Raw genomic sequence first — 7083 nt, 5'->3', positions numbered from 1 at the left:
TTCCTTCCTTCCTTTCCTTCCCTTCCCTCAGACAGCTACGTGGTGGGAGGGCTGGCTGCACAAGCAGGTGATGCAACACCGGGAGCCAAGCATGGTTCAGCCTCTGGGAGAGGTGTCTCTGAGCCCCATATTCACCAGGGTCCAATGGCAGCCATGCGGGGACTTATGTGTTGGGCAGCTGTGGTATCCCTCTGTCTCCACTTCTTAGCTTGGGTTTCCTCCATCCATCTGACACCAGACTCGGGGCGAGGATCAACCAGTGTGCTCCAACTGGGCAAGCAGCTGCGGAGGCCCTGGAGCTCCCAGCCTGGCCCGAAAGAGGCTCCTGCAAGCCATCAGGTTCCTGTTGGCAAAGTGTGGCTGGCTAGATGTGAACGAGCTAGGGCCTGGATGCCACAACAGCCTCTCCCACCACCTTGTTTCCCCCTGCCACCGTTTGGCTGTCCATCCTTCTCCCACTCAGTGCTTGGCAGTTCCGGGGCAGCGTCCAGTGAAGCTGCCTGCGCCCAAAGGAGGACAGCCATCTCCACCTCTGGAGAAGAAAAGCTGGCTGGGTGGCGGATCAGCACCGAGCCCCCGCCTTGGGGCTTTCTCATCAGATCTGCTCCAAGCGATGCCTGCTTGCTCCAATCCTGCCTGCCAGACTCGTGGAGCCCTTGTCCGAGCCTATTGCATGCATTCGGCAGCAAGATTCCAAAAGCGGATTGAGACTGCTGCAATGAGAATAGAATGGAGTGAAATGGAAATAGGACAGAATGGAGTGGGAATAGGGATAGGGATAGGATGGGGTAGAATGGAATAGCAATAGGATGGAATGAGAATGGGAATGGGAATAGGATGGAGTGGAATGGAATGGAATGGAATAGAATGGAATGGAAATGAATGGAATGGAATTCAGCGAGGTATCCCAGGGCACTGCCAGGGTTGAAGGGGATCCTGCAGAAGATGCCCCAGGAGCCAGGCTCATGTCTGTATCTACCAAGCATTCCATGTCCTGGTTTCTCTTCCCCTACCATTTGCTCGTCTAGCAACTTTTCTTTCCTTTGATCTAACAGGTAAAAGTCTTTGAACATACATGAGAGCTAAACTTTAGTTGTACTTGAAATCTTACTTTCTCCAGAGGGGCTCAAATAGTGAAATAGTGGAAAGGAGATAAGAGAGAGGAAGAGAGAGAGTGGGGGACAACTTGTTGACTGTAAGCTCCTGGGGGCTGAGAATTGTTGCAAAACTGAGTTTCCTGAAGTGGACCACTAGTTTCCTAAACAACTTTAAAAAATGAACTAGAAAAAAGAAAAGTCAATCAAAAGAGCAACATGCAAACAAAAGCAAATAAAACACCCCCAGGAGCAAAACAAATTAAAGTTTAAAAAAAGCACAATAAAGAATGTTCTTTCTGCGCCAATTCAGTAAACTCAAACTGCCCAAGGAGCTGCTGATCCAGTTCTACACAAGAATTATTGAGTATGTCATCTGCACTTCTACAACTGTCTGGTTTGGTTCTGCAACCCAACAAGACAGACATAGGCTTCATAGGATAATTAGAACTGCAGAAAAAACAATTGTTACCAACCTGCCTTTCATTGAGGACCTGCATACTGCACGAGTCAAAAAGAGGGCTGTGAAAATATTTACAGACCCCTCACATACTGGACATAAACTGTTCAACTCCTACCCTCAAAATGATGCTATAGAGCACTGCACACCAGAACAACTAGACACAAGGACAGTTTTTTCCTGAACGCCATCACTCTGCTAAACAAATAATTCCCTCAACACTGTAAAACTATTTACTAAATCTGCACTACTATTAATCTTCTCATCGATCCCATCACCCATCTCCTTCCACTTATGACTGTATGACTATAACTTTGTTGCTTGTATCCTTACAATGTATATTGATATTGTTTCCTAATTGATTATTTTTACTCTATGACTATCATGTTGTATCATTAAGTGTTAAATTTGTACCCTATGACTATCATTGTTGTAAGTGTTGTACCTTGATGAAGATATTTTTTATGTACACTGAGAGCATATGCAACCAAGACAAATTCTTTGTGTATCCAATCACACTTGGCCAATAAAAAATTCTATTCTATTCTATTCTATTAATTTGTGTGTATTCTTTAATGGACTGCTAAATTGGCAAAATGGACTGCTGGATTGGCCACACCCACCCAGTCACATGACCACCTTGCCACGCCTTCCTAGCCAGTCCGGCCCCCCAACGGTCTGAGGGAACATGAATTGGCCCCGTCTAAAAAGTTTGAGGACCCTTGTTCTAGATCTCCAACCTTGGCAACTTTAAGACTTGTGGACTTCAGCTCCCAGAATTCCTCAGCCAGCTTTGAAGTCCACAAGTCTTAAAGTTGCCAAGGTTGGAGACACCTGTTCTAGATGGTCAACTCCAGTGCCACTAGTCAAAAGCCAACCTGCAGCTAATATCTTTCTCTCCCTTTCTCTGTCTCTTTTAAGAAAATAAGTTACTGAAAAAATAAGAAAGGGTTATGAATAAAAGAGATAATGCAATTACTCAAAGGTCTTTGTTGGTAGTGCCTTGGAACTTGTAAACTGAGGCACATTGGTTACCAGGGAAGCCTGCTGGAAATTTAAACTAGTTTAGATTTGGGGTGAGAGAGCAGGAATCAAACCTTCATGTGTATACACAATACACAAGGGAGAAGAATGGGAGGAATTCAAATATCTGATTTTAGGTCAAAAAATCCAAAAGAACTTTTCCTTTATAAAGAAGAATTGAAATAGTTAAAAATTATGTTGAAGTACATATTATCTTATTAGTATTTAATAGATGGAAATTGCAATTAATATTATTATTCAACCTTTTCATCAAAATGATGCTTAGGGTAGTTCTAAGAAAAATAAAACACAAAGAATAGTAATTAAAACTATAATTTAAAAAACAATTATAATGGCTCCAAGTTCTACAGCAGGAGGCGCTATAATACAGTAATTAATGGGGGCAATATTGCATTTTATGGCCTACCATTCTTATTTCTGGGCGCCAGGGGCCATCCTTCCGTCAGTCGTTTACTTTTTCAGACTAGTGATAAAATATCAGTACTTTTAAAAATTAAATGTTGAACAAAACGCATTAAAACCATATTAGAGAAAGGGCAGAAATTAATCTAAAACTCAAAGGAAAGGCACTGCGATTATTTCTACTCATTGTATTTCCTGGGTATCCATTTCTTGTTCTATCATCTCTTTGCAGCTTATCCTGATTTTAATGGAGTCCCCTTATCTGCACCCCAATTATTTCCCGTGGTCTTTAGCCCATCCTTTCCGAAGGATATTCCTGTCCTGCGTATCGCAACTGTCGCCCCCTCCCCATCGTTGGCGTCATCCGAAGCTGCGATTTCCATCCTCTCCACCTGCGGATGCTCCCGCCACTTCCTTCCCCCCCCCCCAATCTCCAAAACTAGCAGCCCCTCCTGCGCAAGTGGCGGCGGCAGCAGCCAATCTCGCCCTGATCGCTCCCACCGCCTCCCGTACTTGCGTGAACGTGGAGCCAAGAGGCATTGCTAGGCGTCCTCTCGAAAAGCCGGCGTGCCGTGGGGTGGGGTGGGGAGAGAAGTGGTTCTTTCCACAGAGGTCGTTTGTCTGTGCTGGGAGTGGGTCAGGACGATTCCCCCTCTTCTCCATTTCATCTGGAAGCGTCTCAAACGCGCCGCAGCAGAGGCAGGGAATTCACTCAGCCCCGAAAAAAACGAGGTAAGAGTCTGACTGCACCGTAATCCGACGGTGTGCTGTGCTCTCCTCCTTCACGCCCGCAGGGAGGATCTGGATGAAATTCCAAGGTGTGGGGAGTAGGAATTCCTCCTGCCCCTTGATGTCGGCTCACCCCTCACTGGGGAATCCTGAACAGTGCATCCTGGGGGGCAATCCAGTTAATCGTCCTTCTACACCCCGTTGTGCCAAGAAAGGTGGGCAGAAGTGCCAGATCGTGCTTGCAATGCTGATGAAGGGAAGACAATTGAGCCCAATGGCGCTGCTTTCCCACTTACTCCGGTCTTCCACCTCTGCTTGCCTATTTTCGCTGCACAGTGGGCCTACCAGATCCAACCCTTGTGCTCAGTGGGTGAGGCAGATGTACAAGCAAGCCAGCTCAGCTACTCAGTCAAGAAGCAGCTGGTTCATCTTCTCATTAGCTCACCTGAACTGAAGGATGTAGAACAATCCTCCCCACCCCACCCCTCCTCCCCACCAGAAGAGGGAGAGGAGCAGCAGCAGTAACATTCCTTCAAAGCCCAGAGAGCCCACACAGTTGAATGGATTAGCCGTTAGCTCTCATAAGAACAGCTGGCCACAGTTTTCCTTGGTCCATTGCAGCATTAGACCCACTGAACCTAATCTCCATTGCTTTGCTGGGGAGGAGGTAGGGAGGGCAAGAGGGAGGCCCAGAGGTGAAGGTACGTGCAGGCTTTTAGTGTTCAGTTCTTGGCAGTGCCAGTGGGCCCCATCTCCCATTATTATGCCTCTATAAAGGGAGCTAGAGCAAGGGGCTGGTCCTGAAGGGACAGCTGGTGCCTTCTGGATTTCATTAGGTATCAGGAAGGCATACTTTTTGCTTTCTAAATGTTGATAGTCTCTTGACCATCTAAAATTATTCCAGTTACCGGCTGAGCACCACTCTTGAGCGAACAAATAAGTAGAAAATGGTTGTTGCCCTTTTTGCGCTCTGTATGCTTTAGCCCCTTGAGCCGTACAACATGCTTTGTTCTTACTCTTCTTTGTACATTCCAAATTAAAAATGCAGGCAAGTGATCTGAGATAGTATCAACACATATTGTTTGCAATCAGTACTTACTCATATGTATGTGTGGACATATAAACAATAGCTCTTTCGTGCTGCTTGCTCTCTAAATCTTGAGGAAGGGAGAAGAATTGAAAAAGAGGTGTTATTGTGTGGGGCACATGGAAATACTTTCCCTTCCACATGTGCACGTACACATACACACACACGGTGCAATGTATAAGCAGTCAATCCATATTTTATATTTTTATTATTATTATTGTTTACAAAAATAACATGCTGTAGGAAGCAGATGTGTAAAACAAAATACAACCAACTTAATCAGACCATCATTAATATCCCAAACTGCCTTAAATAACAGTAACAGCAACATCAAGAAAATGAAACATAGATGTGATTTTATAAAGAGTCATATTAACCACAGTTTTTAAAACTTTGCCAATTGTAGAAATTAAAAAATGGGCCCTGGAGGAAAAGGAAGTCTGGGCCTGGAGGGAAAAGGGTACAATATGAACAAATCTTTTGGGGGGAAAGAGTTCCACAATTTGGGAATCACAGCCATGAAGATCTTTCTCCCCATCCTCAGTGTGAGAGAACTTAGGCCAAGGTTTCCATTGTTTATCTTAAAGCTCATGAAAGCACAAAATGGAAAAAGAATCAAGCCTAGAAATGCTTGCTTATTAACAAGCAGCATAAAATTTATATTTTTAGTTATTTATATAAAAAATTTATATACTGTTTTTTTGTTGTACCCAGGAATTTGAAATTCCAAGAGCCATGGTGGTAGTGGTTAGAATTAGTGGTGGGATTCAAATAATCTTAACAACCGGTTCTCTGCCCTAATGACCGGCTGGGTAGGCATGGCTGGATGGTCATGTGACTGGGTGGGCGTGGCCAGGGCGGGCACGACATAGGACTCCTGTGGTGCTAAGGCAGGACTTTCCTGAGACCCTCCCTCACTCTCATTATACAGGTAATCCTCGAGTTATAAATATAATAGAGCCTGCCAATTAATTTGTAACCTGAGGATTTGTTCGATTGAATCATGTTAAATGAATGTGATTACTCCCTGCTTTCCCCAATGTATTTGTTAATCGAATGTGCAAGTCTTTTAAATGTACATGAGATATCTCAGGCTGGGGAACAGCATGTGGGGCCCAGTGCTGGAGCAGACCATCCCAGGCCTCCCCCAATCCACTGAGATACCTCATGCTCCCCTGGGGTCCCTACAATCCCATCCTGCCCCACTTGGTCTCCACAGACTGGGCCTGCTTTGCTAGCATCTTAGATTCCACTTACCGTATATACTCGAATATAAGCCGATCCGAGTATAAGCCGAGGTCCCCAATTTTACCCCAAAAAACTGGGGTAAACTGGGGACTCGAGTATAAGCCGAGGGTGGGAAATGAGGCAGCTACCGGTCGGGGAAACCCTCCCTCCCTCAGCCGAGAAGGCTGGCAGCTCTCCCGCCCCGCCCTCTCACTGCACCGGCAGGGCTTCCCCGCGCTAATGCAAAAGCCCGCCAAGTTTGCGCCATCCGGTATAATGTGAAAAAAAGAAGGAAAAAAAAAACTCGAGTATAAGCCGTATATACTCGAGTATAAGCCGAGGGGACGTTTTTCAGCACAAAAAACGTGCTGAAAAACTCGGCTTATACTCGAGTATATACGGTACTTCTCCCCACCCCATTTCCCATGGATTACTTACTTTTTGAAGATCTGCAGAGATCCAGAAGAGGCTGACCCACTGGCAGAGAAGCCAAAGTGTTTTATTCAGATGATGGCAAAACTGTAAGAACGTGAGGAATCTAAGGAAAACATTTCTACCAGCTTTTGAGTAAAAGTCTTTCGCTTGGGGCCAGCTTCAGGGATTGAGGTAGCAACAGCAGCCAATCAACAAGGAGCTTGCTTCCTTTGCCTCATTGGGCTGAAATGAAAGCCCCTTGTTGATTGGCTGCCATGCCCCAATCCCTGAAGCTGCTCATTCGAACTAGCCAGTCAGCAGACTGGGCCCAAACTAAGCCTGACTAGACTGGGTCCAAACTAAGCCTGCAGGCCCTCATGGCAGAGAAGCCAAAGTCTTTTTTCCTTATATCTCATGTTCTTACAGCTTCACAGGTTTCTGAATAAAAAGACTTTGGCTTCTCTGCCACATGGGCCAGCCTCTTCTGCAGCTCTTCGAAAAATAAGTATAGTAAAGCCATGGGAAATGGGGTGGTGAGGGTTGGATCGAGCCCACGGAGCCTCCGTTTTGGTCTGTAACAGGCCGGGGGAGGCCTATGCAGGCCCAAACGGGGCCTGGGGGGGGCA

General features: G+C 45.7%; 1 protein-coding gene across 3 annotated transcripts in view; it reads left to right on the top strand.

Moving 5' to 3' along the window:
- The first annotated feature begins 3474 nt into the window (after window positions 1-3474).
- TMEM121 (transmembrane protein 121) overlaps window positions 3475-7083 on the top strand; it is a 36877-nt gene continuing 33268 nt past the window's right edge. For all 3 annotated transcript variants that reach the window (XM_058175859.1, XM_058175858.1, XM_058175856.1), the window contains exon 1: window positions 3475-3732. The gene's annotated coding sequence lies outside the window, so the exon portion shown is untranslated. The remainder of the gene's footprint in view (window positions 3733-7083) is intronic.

Source organism: Ahaetulla prasina, chromosome 3 (genome assembly GCF_028640845.1).
Source record: "Ahaetulla prasina isolate Xishuangbanna chromosome 3, ASM2864084v1, whole genome shotgun sequence".
In the NCBI taxonomy this organism is placed as follows: Eukaryota; Metazoa; Chordata; class Lepidosauria; order Squamata; family Colubridae; genus Ahaetulla; species Ahaetulla prasina.
The sequence above is the reverse complement of the archived record's forward strand: the minus strand, read 5'-3'. Positions and strand labels throughout refer to the sequence as shown.